This window comes from Myotis yumanensis, unplaced genomic scaffold, assembly GCF_028538775.1.
Source record: "Myotis yumanensis isolate MYYU_CA2020_CCGP unplaced genomic scaffold, mMyoYum1.0.hap1 SCAF_9, whole genome shotgun sequence".
In the NCBI taxonomy this organism is placed as follows: Eukaryota; Metazoa; Chordata; class Mammalia; order Chiroptera; family Vespertilionidae; genus Myotis; species Myotis yumanensis.
Genome location: NW_027223760.1, coordinates 62,824,178 through 62,836,393, shown reverse-complemented (window position 1 = coordinate 62,836,393; position 12,216 = coordinate 62,824,178). Strand labels below are relative to the sequence as shown.

At 47.1% G+C, this 12,216-nt stretch overlaps 1 pseudogene; it reads right to left on the bottom strand.

The window, feature by feature from the left end:
- Positions 1-8,084: 8,084 nt before the first annotated feature.
- On the bottom strand, positions 8,085-11,214 carry LOC139016014 (ferritin light chain pseudogene; annotated as a pseudogene).
- Between the last annotated feature and the right edge of the window lie 1,002 nt (positions 11,215-12,216).

The window sequence follows — 12,216 nt, the reverse complement described above, 5'->3', positions numbered from 1 at the left end:
ATCATGAATCATGTGACGGGGAAGTCCAAGGATAGATCTGGAGCTTCAGACATAGGTGGATCCAGGGGCTCAATCAATGCCTTCTGGCCTCTGTCCCTCTTTTGTCATCTCCTGGCTCCAGGTCCCTCATTCATTGTTTCATTCTGCACATGAGCTCTTTCCAGATAACGGGGAAGATGGCTGCCTATGTCCAAAATCAGTATCCTTCCAACCTCAGAGGAAAGGAGCATTTCTTCTGATATCCTTCCATGAATCCAGGGAAGCCCTGATGGATCCTGCTTGGGTCTTGTGTCCAGCCTGGGCTAGTCATTAATGCTGGCTCTGGTTAGCTCCTCCTGAGCCTTGTGTGCCCACTCTCCCTGGCCGTGGGTGCTTGGACACAGTGATGACAGCCCCACTGGGACCACAGACGGTGGAGGAGGAGCAGCTGTCTAAAGGCAATATGGTGGTGGACAGACAAAAACCACATGTCCTCTAGAAAGGCTTCTATGGTTTGGCCCTTTCTATCTGTCCAGCTCCTCCTAAGATTTCTCTATAGTGTCTAACCTACCAACCACATTGGACTATTTCCTTTGATCAAAACCTGCCTTCACCTTGACACCTAGTGTTCCCTGGAATTTTTTTATTCCCTTTCTACACTTGCCAAAATTCTTTCAGTCTTCAAGGCTTAATTAAAATGCTACTTTCTTCAAAACCTTTCCTATACTTTCAGGTCTTCCACCATGCTGGCAAAGAATTTAGCTAACAGAACATTCAGAGAATTTGCTTTGTCCTGCCTCTATTTGGAGTGTCTGCCCAGAAATACAGAGATTCACCTAATCATTTAATATTCTTCCAGTGTTAGGAAATATGCAGTAAACATTGGTTAATGGATAAATGTTCTCCCAAGGTCTTTTCTGAGGATTCTATGTATTGGATCTACCTAAATACATACACTCACATACTCTCAGAGCTTGAATCCATGTATGGAATAGCTGCTAATTGATGCACACAAAGGCCTTTTGTATATTTCTAGCCACACTCTGGGAATAACACTGTTAGCTTAGTTACAAGCACATATCTTATCCAATGACTTTTCTATCTCTCGGTTAGGAATGGGATCACAGAAGAAAATCTATCAAAAAACCTGGGGGAGGCTGTAGGAGTGAATTGCATCATCTTTGAAAAAGGAGCCAAAGCTGTGGGAGGTAGTGGAGCATAATGGATAAAAATGCAGCCTCCAGGTTTGAAGTCTGGCCCCACTGCTTGTTAGCTGTGTGATCTTGGGCAAGTTAACTGAGGTCTCTGAGCCTCGGTTTCTTTGTAAAACAGAAATAATAGAGTTTTCATGTGGGAATATGGTTGTGAAAACAGACAAGATCAAGCATATGAGCACCTAACATAATACCTGGCTTCTAATAGGTGCCTCCCACTCCCAACACACAAACACAAGCCGTGGAACAAATCAGTGTGTGATATTTCTTCAGGGGAACTGGTCACATTGGGTGGGTCAGTATTGGGAATGCATTAAGGAATGCTCCCTCTTGGTTCTGATTGTAGTTATCTGACTAATATTGTCCCTGTCTACTGACCATGTGATGAAGGCATTGAAAGGACGGAATATGTGGGTGGCCAGAGCCGGTCATCTCTGTTGAGAGCAGCAGGGGTGGCAGGAGCATCAGCAATGGATGATGTGTTTTTATTTTCACTGCATCTGAAATGTCCAATTAGCCTGAGAGAGGAGGGGAGCAGAAGCCCCTTTGTCTAGATGACCCCCAGTTTGTAAAAGGACCACCCTCCCCCTGTCTCTGGCTGAAGGATCTGTGGTGACGGAAGGAGACTAAGCCATTTTCTGGATTCATTCTGGGCCCATCCTATATAATAAAAGGCTAATATGCAAATCAACCAAACCACGGAACTACGTCACTATGACGTGCACTGACCACCAGGGGGCAGATGCTCAACACAGGAGCTACTCACTGGTGGTCAGTGCATTCCCCCAGGGGGAGCGCGGCTTAGCCAGAAGCTGGCTCACGTCTGGTGAGCACAGCAGTGGTGCCGGGAGCCTCTCCTGCCTCTGCGGCAGCGCTAAGGATGTCCAACTCTGGGCTTAGGCCCACTGTCAGACATCCCCTGAGGGCTCCCAGACTGCTAGAGGGCGCAGGCCAGGCTGAGGGACCCTGCCGAGTGCACCGGGGCTCTACTTTATAATAACCTAATTGTAGGCACCATAGGAACAGAACTGAGACTGTAGTCCACTGCTAGAGTGACAACTCCTGGAATTTTCTCTGATTTTTATTACCCGTCCTACGATACCCATCATCCCATGTATTCAAATGCTTTTCCTGTTTACACAGAACAGCTATGGTGCTTCACCCAGACTGATGAGGATTGCATCATGGAGAAAGGCACATATGTGATTCATTTTCTGAAGCCTGAAGTCTCAGGATTTACCTAAGGACCCAGGAATGTCATGAGGTAAGTTTTGGAAGGGTCTCAGGTGGTGTGGTGATTATCGATTGGCAGGCTCACCTCCTTTTCCATTAATTGGCTATGGGTTTGCATTTCCAAACTGTGACCCACCATGTTAATCATCTGAAGGAATCTCCAAGGAGGCAGAGAAAAGTATACCCTTTACAAGTCTACAATGGCTGCAAGCGTGCCTATGCCCTTGTACAGTCCTGGACACCAGAAAGGAGGCCCTCATGAGCCACATGTCCCTGAGCCACAGGGTGTCAGTGTCGGTCTGGGTGGGGGACTTTAAAGGTCATCTATGCAGCAATGCTGTCGGTCCAGAGCTTCCCAAGCACTTAGTTTTTCTCTTCCCTTACTTACATATCTATCTTCCTATATCTGTTCAGACTCTTTCAGCCGCAAGTAACAGAAAATGCAACTCAAACTACTTTAAGGAAAAAAGGGGACTTTATTGGCTCGGTAACCAAGGAGTTCAGTTGGATCCAGAGGCTCTAACAATGCTCTTGGGACCCAGTGTCTCTCCATTTCTGAGTCCTGCCACCCCCAGTGCCAGCTCCGTGACTCAGGCATGCTTGCTCCGTGTAGACACACAGCTGCCTGCAGTCCTGGAAGTAGACTTTCAGGCTCCAAATCCAGAGGAAAAAGAAGGACATTGGCTCACATTGGCTCTGAATGACTTTTTTAAAAAAAATTGATTTCTGAGAGGAAGGGAGAGAGAGAGATAGAAACATCAAGGATGAGAGAGAATCATTGATCGGCTGCCTCCTGCACGTCCCCCTCTGGGGATCTAGCCCGCAACCCAGGCATGTGCCCTGAACTGGAATAAAACCATAACCTGGCTCATAGGTCAACGTTCAACCACTGAGCTACACTGGCTGGGCTCTGAATAACATCTGAACAAATCACATGGCTCTGGCTGGCTGGGCCTGGAGCACGTGCCTCTGGAGCCGGGTGTGGGGACAGCCATACCTGAACTGCAGGGACTGAGACTGGAGGGAGAGTTGGAGCTCCAACAGTAAGTGGGCACCATTGATAGAAGGAGGAAGAATGGACACTGGGCATGCAAAACAAACAAACAGACAGAAAACCCAGCCTCTGCATGCCCCGACTAGACCTTGAGCTCTTCAGTGGAAAGACAGTCTCTATGGACTTTGCATGTCTTACTTCCCGGGACCATGACTGGCACAGTAGTGACGTACACATGCTGATGGAAGTGATTTGCTAGTTATTGGAAGGCCTGGGCCTAATTCCTAGTGCAGGGTCTCATTCCCATGTTACCTCCCATTGGTGACACGATGGCTTCTGGAAAGGTTTAAAGTCTGCCATGTTCTCAGCATTTTGTCCCTTTCATCTAAACAAAGTATTCAAACTTTGCTGTTCAAAGTAAAAAATGTCAATAGTCTAGATTTCAGCCAGTGAATTTTGGCAAAGTGGTTGGCAATTTGGTAACTCTTGGTAACTTGGACAGATCTCATGAGCTTCCTCAGCTTCTCTCAGCTTGTCTCCGGCTCCCACTGCTTACTCTATTCAGCCCCTGCTGTGGCTTTCACTCGCTGAGGCCAACACCAGTCCACACCTGACGCCACCCAGTCATACTCCCACGTCTCCAGGTCTTCCCACCCTGTCCCAGTTCTGGTAGAATGCCACCCCACAGGGCATGGGCAGTGTCATAGGAGCCTGGTGGTGCAAGCTGGAAGTGTGGGGGTGGCCAATGGTAGAAACGGGGTGAATAAATTTCCTCTCCATGCTCCCTCTGTGAACTCTGAGGCCCACAGTGAAGTGATAACCAACATACTAACGCAGTGGTTCTCAACCTGTGGGTCGCGACCCCTTTGGGGGTCGAACGACCCTTTCACAGGGGTCACCTGAGACCATCGGAAAACACATATATAATTACATATTGTTTTTGTGATTAATCACTATGCTTTAATTATGTTCAATTTGTAACAATGAAATTGGGGGTCACAACATGAGGAACTGAATTAAAGGGTCGCGGCATTGGGAAGGTTGAGAACCACTGTGCTAACGCATCACTTGGCATTGCTTGTTATCCTTCCCTGCCTCCTCCTCTTTCCTTTCACTTTCATCGCCCTGGCCTCTCGCCTCCCAAAGAAAACACCTGGACCATTCCTGCTGCAGGCTCTGTTCTCTAGGAAACCTGGCCTAACACATTGCTTTGTTTTCAGCTGACATTTTCTTTGAAAGCTGCTGAAAAGGTGTCTAAGTTCAATAATCATTATTGACCCTAATTAAATGAGGTTTCCATCTCCCCAACCCCCATTTATGAGATGGATAAACTGAGACACACAGTGGATGCAACTTGTTCAACATTACAGGCTTAATCAATGACCCATTTAAACGCAGAATCCGGGTTCCTGTCTTCCCCATGACTGCTCTGCACCAAATCACAATTTAAGTCTAGATCCGCGCATACAAAGAGCAGAGAATAATTGGGACAATTATCCTAATCATTCAGGCCAGGCAACCAAACTTAAAATAGCTGCATAATTGAGCTCAGTGTCTCCACTTCACATTGGGCCTCTGCGAACAACCAAAGACATGTTACCCGAATCTGGTCATTATGTTGTTATAAGTGCTACTGGTGGTGGTGGGTATATATTTTTAAGCGGTTGATTCTATTTCTTGAAATATTTTGCATTATGGGCCAAATGCCTTTGCTTTTTAACTAATGGAGATGAAAATAAAGTTCCAGTAAAGATAACAGACTTCTGACAGGAGGGGAAATGTTGTAATTATAAATAAAACATTTCGGATTTGCCCAGAGGCACACTACCAACCTGAAGGTGTGGTTAATCGGTAAGTGGATATTTTGTGCTCTGGTTTCATATTGATTTCAAAACGAGTCCTTGTCATTGCTTTATGTTTGTTTAAAACAAGTTTTTTTAAAAAGAATTGAAATTATACTCAAATACTTGCAGAAACCAGTAATAAAGAGGAATCTATTACAAAGGAAATTCTGGTGATGGGATAAGTTCTGATCCAAACCTAAAAGGAAAACATTATCGTTTCTGGCCTTCTACCTGTGTGGTGGCTAATATCTGGGGTAAGGGTTGGGGGATGGAAGGGGGGGGGGCTTGAATTGCCCTGTTTTCTATAGATATTTATTAAATGAATAATTGTGTTATATTGAAGATCCTGTTCTCTTTTAGACATTTTTATTTTATTTTTAAATATATTTTTATTGATTTCAGAGAGGAAGGGAGAGGGAGAGAGAGATAGAAACATCAATGATGAGAATCATTGATTGGCTGCCTCCTGCACACCCCCTGCTGGGGATTGAGCCCGCAACCTGGGCATGTGCCCTTGAACTTCAGTCCCCAGGCCGACGCTCTAGCCACTGAGCCAAACTGGCTAGGGCACTTTTAGACATTTTTAAAGCACCATTGCTAAACTGATGCTCAGCATGCAGGTGCTTCATGTCACTATTGTCAGGTGCCCCTGTGTACATTCATCTAGAAAAGACGCCGCATCAACCTAGCGTGAAAGCCCCTTCCGCACATTAGCTGCTGGCGTTGTAAATGCCAAACCCATTGAAGAGCACGAGGGAGTTTTCTGACACTTATTTAAAAGTACATGAGTGGTGACTGTTCTAGAAAAACAGCCAATTATATAAACATTTCAACTATCTAAAGTAGAAAAAGCTGCTGTAAATGAAATGTGCACGTAAAAGAACTGAAGAAATGTTGCACTTGCTTGGTGTTTACAAACACTTCAGATGGAGAAGTTGGTGGGGGCTCTGGGTGGGGTCCAGCTTGGATTTTTATTTTCCCTATGGCGTAGGTCACAAAAGAACAGGGAGAAAATCAAAGTTTCATGGAAGATTTTTTACCAGGGACTCAAAGAAAGGCCACGCATATCCCGCCATGGCAAGAGTGGTGGGGAATACTGCCCACGCTATGCAGTTGCGAGTTAGAGAGGGGCCGTGGCTTAGCCAGGGTTTCTTTGGTATGAGAGACTGTTAGAAAGAGCAGGGGTCACATCTGTTAGCATCCTGAGTTGGTTTATGGCTTAAACCATTCTCACTTGTCAACCTTTTGGTTAAGCTCCACGTTTTCATATTCACCTATGAAATGAGTAGGAACTTGGTCAGGTGTTGATCAATTTTTATGGAAAACTGGGCATTTAAAATATTCTGTTCAAATATATGGAACAAATGAAAAACAAGGTGACCCAGATTCTTCTCATTTGATTCTTTCATTTCCAGAGTCTTAGAAGAAGCTTAAGATTTTAAAAAGCTCTCCAGCCTGGCCAGCTATGACTCAGTGGTTGAGCATTGACCTATGGACCATGAGGTCAGGGTTTGATTCCGGATCAGGTCACATGCCTGGGTTACCGGCTCAATCCCCAGTGTGGGGAGTGCAGAAGGCAGTCGATCAGTGATTCTCATCATTGATGTTTCTATTTCTCTCTCTCCCTCAGAAATCAATAAAAAAAGTATATTTTTTAAAAAGCTCTTCATTCCCAGGAAAGATAAGGAGGTCCCAGAAAGGAATAAGAATTGGCCGTTTAGCATTGTGAACTTGTCAACACCACCAGTTAGAAAAACAAATGGTAAAGGTCAAGAAAACGGAGCTTTGGACCTTGGAACAACATTTTAAAACAAAGATCTCCTGCCAAAGATTCTTTAGGTTCCACTCCCTTTAAAATTAGAATAAAAATACCATGAAACTCAATGAAATACATTCATTTTCAACATACCACGCTAGGCCTCTGGTTCCAATTAAAGGCATGCTTTCCTAGGGCAGCAGAAGGCATTGGGCTTTGGGGAAACTTGCTTTTTCACAAAAGGCGAAACAGCATCTTCATACAGGCAGCTTCGGTTTCTAAAAGCATAAGAGGCAATAAAGGTTGCCCTGGAAAGCGTTGCTCCGTGGTTAGAATATCTGTCTGTACTCCAAAGGATCATGGGTTCAATTCCTGGTCAAGAGCATGTACCTGGCCTGCAGGCTTGATCCCAGGCCACAGATGAGGCCAGTGTGGGAGACAACCAATCTACCTCTTTCTCTCTCTCCCTCCTCCCTCTCTCTCTTTCCCCTTCTGTCTCTCCCTTCCACTACCTCTAAAAAAGCAATGGGAAAAATATCCTCAGGTGAGGATTAACAACAGAAACAAAAAAAGGCAATAAAATGTAGAAAAAAAGATTATGGGACAGAATTTGTTGGATAATTACTTCCTTCAGGCAAAGAAGCACCATGATACCCAACTTCATTTTGGAACAAGATCAAACTTTTCCTCATTGCTTAGTTTGGGCATTAATCAAACGTCAACGTATCGAGAAAAGTCATCTGTGGCTGACTAGTTTTTTCGCTGCTTTGATTCATCTTTGGGGCTTCGTGGCTTTCTTACCTCAGCTGATGAATAGGCATTTCAGGGGTGAGTCATTATTAACCTCAGTAACAAGCTTAGCCATCTTTCTTCCTCACCTCTTCCTTTGTTCTCTTCATTATTTCCCTGTATTCCCTCTCCTTCTATATTTAAGAACAAGTATTTTACAGTTAAAGGGTGCAATTTTTTTTCCCTGCAAAAAGCTTTATTGTTGCATTTGGTCCAATGCATGGGACAGGGCTTCAGGGTGGTTAAAAGAATGGCTGGTTGTTTCAGGGAGAGGCTCAGGTAAAAGCCAGAGACCAGGGGGTGCAGAGGGGCCTCTCAAAGGCCTCTGGGCTCCAAAGGCTCCTAGTTGTGCTTGGGGTGAGCCTTTCCAAGAGATACTCGCCCAGCCCAGCCTGGGGGCCGGCAGCCTGCAGAGGGGAGTCAGGTGTTGCCCATCTTCTTGCTGAGTTTCACCTCCTCACCCCGGAAGTGGTTCTCCAGGAAATTACGGAGATGAGCTCTACGTGCGTAGAACCCAGGGCCTGCAGCTCCACAAGGGCCTGGTTCAGGTTCCTCTCCCAGGCCAGGGCGGCCTCCACGGCATCCTGAGTTTTGCCCACTCGTCCTGGGGAGGCTCCAGCACATCCTGGAAGAGAATGAGGCCACTACACTTGTTTTGCAACTTTAAGAGACGCTCAGCACCCTCGTGCTTCTTCTCCGCCAACTCTCGGAAGAGGTGGCCCATGTCCCCGAGAGCCACATCATCAGGGTCAAAATAGAAGCCCAGAGAGAGGTAGGTGTGGGAGGCCTGCAGATGCAGGTTGGCCAGGCGGTTGACCACAGCCTCCACCTCGGTGGAATAATTCTGACGAATTTGGTAGCTGAGCTCATGGTTGTTCGGCAATAAGGAGTTCAGGTAGAAAACAAACTGTGTGTGGGCTGGTCTCAGAGGTGATTCTGGAGGTGGTGACTGGATAAGATGCAGGAGAGCGGCCGGAGGCTGGAAGAAGGGGTGTCCCTGGGTCTGTTCCGTCCAAACGCTGTTGAAGCAAGAGACAGATCCAGGACCACCGAGGCACTGCCAAGGGTGCAATATTTTTAAAGCCAATCCATTGTATAAAAGAAGTAAGATAAATCCAAAATATTTGGATTAAAGTTATTGTCCACTGCTATTAAGAGGGCACTTGATGACCTAGCCAGTTTGGCTCAGTGGATAGAGCGTCAGCCTGCAGACTGAAGGGTCCCAGGTTCTATTAGGTCAAGGGCATATGCCTGAGTTGTGGGCTCTATCCCCAGTAGGGGGCGTGCAGGAGGCAGCTGATCAGTGACTCTCATTATTGATGTTTCAATCTCTCTCTCTCCCTCTCCCTTCCTCTCTGAAATATATATATATATGGCACTTGATGCTCAATACTCAGTCCTCTCAGCCAGGGTTAACTTTACCCTGAGATGGACTTTTCTTAGCTAAGCTCCTTTTTAAAAAGCCAGTTCCTCCTACATAATGATTATTCCAGTAAAGTCATGATATCATCACCCATGGGGTCTAGGAAAGTAAAGCAAACATTAATGTGCCTGTATCTTTAATGCCTCGTCTAAGATCATTGCTGAGGATCAAGGTCTTAACTTGGAAAAAGTTAGCCTCATTACTGTTTTGGGATCTGACAGCTGTCTTTGTACTTTTAATAGATCAGTTCCATTCATCTTTTCAAATAAGCTTTTCTAAAATGCTTCCGTGAAGTGCCAAAAATATACTCATATAGTAGTTTTGTTATTTAAGGCTGGTGAATGGTCTCCCCTCCTCCCCAATCAATTATTTTTGGTTATCCTCACACTTTCTGTATCCCAATTCCTTCAAACTTATTTCTGTTTTATCAGGATGGCTGCATGCGTGGCTAAGAAATGGTGCATAATTTTAATAATAAATTTCTTATACCTTTGAATATGGGTATATGTGATATTTTAGAACTTTGTAATATTTCAAGGAACATGTTGGAGCTGTTCTCACAGGATTTGTCTCAGTGAGGGTCACAGATGGTCACTCACGCCCCTCGTCCCTACCCCATTCTGGAGAGAGACGGAAGATGTGCCTATCAGCACGGGGCACATGCTGTGCGTTTATATTTCTGGCTCAGAGTTTTCCTGAGTTGGGAGGTAGGGAAGATGTTACATAGTTTATGCCAAGTGCCTCTGACTGAGCCTCACGGTTGGCATGAGAGTGAAAATGAAAGATGGAAGAGTGGTGTTTATGATGGATTTTATTGCTCTTTTAAGTCCGTAAGAGGAGTAGGCTAATCCACAGCAGGGAATCCACTTACGTAAGCGAGGATGAATTGTCTAAACTTATGTGTAAAGACTAAATAGTAGCCACTATTTATTGCATGGAAATTGCACTGTACCGGGTTTTGGTTTAAGGTTATTCACAACCAGTCTTGAGGAAATACTGTGAGAATAAACAACTGAAAGAAGATCCTGCAGGACGCTGGGCGGTGCCTGGGAACCCAGGAGGGCAATCCGTGCCACCGTTCAGCATCCGGGAGCTCCAAGCGCCTGCTCCTGTGGGGCCACTCCAAGTGGCGCTTGCAAGGTAATCAATCCATCCTGAGCGAAATGCTCCCGACATCGTTCGATCCGGTGACTAAAGCCCCTTCTGGGTGGTGGCTCCAGGACGTTAGAGCTCTTTGTCACTGTGTCCCTGCCTTCCAAGTCCCCTCAGTTGGTGTCCTCTGTGCAGAAATGACAACCAAGGACGGGCAACACCATTTGGAAATGCTCATTCATTAGCGTCTCCCATGACTGATGCATTCCTGATGGTGCAGATGGCACAGGGCTGGCTCCTGAGTGTGTCTTCCTAAGGCTGTGGAGCAGGGAGATGACCGTTAGGTTCACCTCTCTCTAACCATCCTGCCCATTTGCTCCTCTGCATATACCCTCAGCGCCAAAAACCTGGCTAATTCCGAAGTGCCCCAGGCACCGTCTTCATGCGGGGGTACGTGTCCTAGACCTTGTAACTGGGTGCCCGAGACCAGGGCATCGCTGTGTGGCAGCTCTCGGCCACCCCAGGTGGGGTTTATGCTCAGGAAGGGGTGGAGCCTGGGGAGCTTTCAGGATGAAGGCAGAAAGCAGTGACAGGAACGAGGCAGACATCACGGCCCTGGCTGCACACAGACGGCTCTATGTGCATGTTCTTGCAGGATTTGGCTAAATATGTTGTCGGTTCCTGTGGAACGTGTGAAGCTCTCTAATCCCCCCGCCCCCTTCCCCCCCCAAGTGGAGAATTGCAACATGATGGCCCGCCATGGGACTTGGCAACTGCGCTCTCCAGCGCTCCGTTTGGTACAAAGTGCTATCATTACCATTTGGAGGGAGCTCCCTGTAATGTGAAAAGACTACCTGGGAAACGCCAGCAATCACAAACACAGCCGTCATGGGCAGGGAAGGGCGGCCTCTGGATCTTCCCAGGTTGCCCCCGCCCCCCCCACTCCGGGCTCTAGTCTGCCTCAGGCAGAGTCCAGAGAGGAGAGGGTGGGAACGTGTAGGGGAATTGCCCAGCCAAGCCAGGCAGCGCAGGTGAGCATCCCCCTCCTTCGTAGTCTCGGGAATTCAACGTGATCGGCTGAGGCCCAGGAGTCTTTGGGGCAAACCCAACTTCGCTTGTGTGAGTCTGGCCCTCGGGAGAGCAGAGAGCGCGGCAGGAAAACAGAGAAGTGGGAAGTGGTTGCTTGGTGCTGAGTTTGGCTTCAAGTTTAGAGTTCCATTTGAGCCTTCAGGCTCCAAGCAAAACTCGGGGGTGTGTGTGGGGGGCGGGGGGATGAAACCCACAAGAACACAAACAAGGCTGGGACTTGGCAGGCAGCCGTCGTGGGGCCACACTGCGTCTCACACAGCTCTCCCTGTGCAGGCCTTTCGGCCCGTCGAGCCACCTCTCACCACAAATCTCCTTTCCTTGCACTCCTGTGAACCAGAGTCACTGAATGTATTCAGTCAGGACCTCAATTTTCCCAGAAACAGCCCCATTCTAACACCCAGGCCCGTGTCCTTGGCTGGCGAGTTATTTACCCGGTAGCCCAGCCAGTCAAGGCAATCTGGGCTTGTTTTTGTGAAGAAATCCACTCGGGGAAGATATGGACGGTGGTAAAAGGAAAATATGAACAGAGACGTGGAGCGGAGACTCTTAGACTCTGTTGGGTGAGCCCCCGCACCCCCTTTCTCTACAACAGTCCTGGAAAAACAGAGGTGATGTCGTCATAGCAGCTGCCGATGGCCTGACAGACAGTTTCCGCAGCGCTACATGAGGCCCTTCGGTGTCCCTGTCAGGAGATTGGCAGCTGAATGACACCAATGAGGCCAGGCCCGTATTCCCTCTGGGAACGCCGCCCTAATTGATAGACAGAAGGCAAAGAGAAGGATTGTTTTTGAACCTGAAAAGAA